Source organism: Meriones unguiculatus, chromosome 11 (assembly GCF_030254825.1).
Source record: "Meriones unguiculatus strain TT.TT164.6M chromosome 11, Bangor_MerUng_6.1, whole genome shotgun sequence".
Classification (NCBI taxonomy): domain Eukaryota; kingdom Metazoa; phylum Chordata; class Mammalia; order Rodentia; family Muridae; genus Meriones; species Meriones unguiculatus.
This window is the reverse complement of record NC_083359.1, coordinates 94,089,306-94,092,029: the sequence shown is the minus strand read 5'-3', so window position 1 is coordinate 94,092,029 and position 2,724 is coordinate 94,089,306.

Here is a 2,724-nt window from a genome sequence, read left to right as displayed (position 1 = left end):
GAAGGAGAGGAGGACTTCTCCTATCAGTGGACTTGGGGAGGGGCATGCATGAAGAAGAGGGAGGGAGGGGCTTATGGTAAAATACAAAGTGAATAAACTGTAATTAATAAAAAATAAAAAAGCAACAAATCAAGTAATCCAATTGAAAAATGGGATACAGAACTACACAGAGAATTCTCAATCCAGGAATATTGAATGGCAGTGAAACACTTAAAGAAATGCTGTTGTGGGTTAATAATATTTATTGTTGATTTGTCCTTTAGTTAAGCAGTAGTTATTCCTAAACAAGCTGTATACACAGATCACCACACAGAGACTAAGAGTTACTTAATTATATGCTGGGCAATAATAATTACTCCATCCTAAACCTCCAAACCCCCACAGTTTTCTACCATTCAAATTTCACCCATTATGCTTGCTTTTAGTATCTTAGGTCCGGTTCATCTCTCCTCATGGTTCCAAATCCTGTCCTGCTGCTCTCTGCTCTTCTACTCTTCCACTAGCTTCTTTCTCTCCCCCTCCAGAACAGGATATCCTACCTTATTCTCTCCATTGTTCAGCATTGTGGCTGGTTGTTTATGTGACAATACTAAGAACAAATCATGGCATGTTTACACAAACTTAAGACAGGTGATACCTAAAATAAGCATCACAATGTGATATCTGGATAGAAAGCAGAGAGTGTGGTAGAGAAATCAGCATTTGAATGAACAAGGGTAGATTGTATCAACATTATACCAACAAAATACTGAATGTCCATGGGCATCAGGGAGATGCAAATCAAAACGACCCTGAGATTTCACCTTATATCCTTCAGAATGGCAAAGATCAAAAACTCAAGTGATAACACATCCTGGAGAGGATGTGGAGACAGGGAAACCCTCCTCCACTCCTCCATTGCTGGTGGGAATATAAACTTGTACAATCTTTTGGAAATCAATCTGGCTCTTTCTCAGACAATTATGAATAGTGCTACACCAAGATCCAGCTATACCATTCCTAGACATATATCCAAATGTTGCTCAAGTATACAACAAGGACATTTGCTCAACCATGTTCTTAGCAGCTTTATTTGTAATAGCCACAATCTGGAAACATCCTGCCACGGACCAGCCCAGTCGGGCTCCCACAAGGCTTTAGACAGGAAGACATGGTTTCGGCGAAGAATTGACAGACAGAGACACCTTGATGGTTTTGACTCTGCTGCAACTTTACTGAAATCAAGCTAGTATTTTTATAATGATTTCACAAAAGGCACCTTAAAATTGGCATACTTCCCAGAACATTCAGACTTTTACCAAGAATACAAAGGTTACATTTTAACTCAAAATGCAGTCAAACATAAAGCAGTACCCATGAATAATCTTGGCCTAAAAACTTTTTGATCAGAGCAAACAAAGAAAAAGAAACCTCAAATATAGTTTTATTATTGCTAACCAATGAAGAGGAAAGTCAGGAGCTAAGTCAAATGCCTGCCAAAGTCCCTCTCTATATCAAAATCTAACTACACCTTTGTTAACCCTCCTCCCATATGTCCTGCCTAAGATTTATGATCTTTTTTAGGAACAAGGCACTTAAGGGAGGGGGAAACTCCTGCCAGCTGCACCTCTCATGCTATTATTTCTTAAAAGGGAGCCTATTATTATTTTACTATTTTTAATGCCTATTAATACTAAATCTAATTCATTACTTTCCTTAAACTTATTTTTATTAAAGCCTTTAACAATCTACTAATGATAAATTTCTTTATAAAGTTAGTTGTGCTGTTTCAGGTGTCACAGAGAAAGATCAAAGAATTCATTATTCCAGCCCCAGAGCCACAACTGAAGAAGCATAGAAATCTCAGAACACGTCTCTTTTCCAAGTGGGACGAGTTTGCCAGGGACCTTTCAGGGGGCTTATTTCCGGGGAAATCATATCCCCCGCCCTGTAGCGTATGCTACTATGGCGACACTGGTGTGGGTGTGGCACAACCCAGACGTCCCTCAGCAGAGAAATGGATACAAAATTGTGGTACATTTACACAGTAGAATACTGCTCAGCAATTAAAAACAAGCAAAGCATTAAGGCTCTTAAACTAGCATCAGCTAGTTGGTGTCTTCTGTTCTATGTCCGAGGAAAACAGCAGTACAGACACCATCCACTATCAAACACAGGGGAAATCAGTCAGACAACTATTGTTTCAAGCTCTGAAGCTACCAGAAGTTCAGAGCTTTTCCACAAGTTTGCAAGTCTTCAAGTATTGTCACTATATAGGCCAGGATCTGCTGGGTTTTCCCAGAAAGATTGCCTAAGTGCCCCTTATATTAATCACTTAGAGGACAGTTAAGCTATGGTACAGAGAGCAGTCATTGCCAACTAACTTTATGTTTAGCTGAGGTTGGAGTCACATGTTTCTTATAACATTACCCTCTGGAAAGCTATGGCCTGGGAACCATTGACAAAAGAATGAAAGCTTTGTAAAGTGTTTAAACTGGAAATAATTCATCACAGATCTTTTCCTATTCAGGATATGTACAGGCAAGTACAGAGCAACAGGCTCTGACAAGTTCCCCTCTGGCAGCTTCCATTCTGAACAAGAAAAAAGGGGGAGATGGCTGAGTGACTTCCCCTTTATCTCTGTGATTTCACTTTCATTCAAATGATTGTAAGATTCCTAGTTTCCCACTTGTAAGTCTGTGGGATATGAAAGACTCAATGCTGGAATTTCTATCTATTTATAAT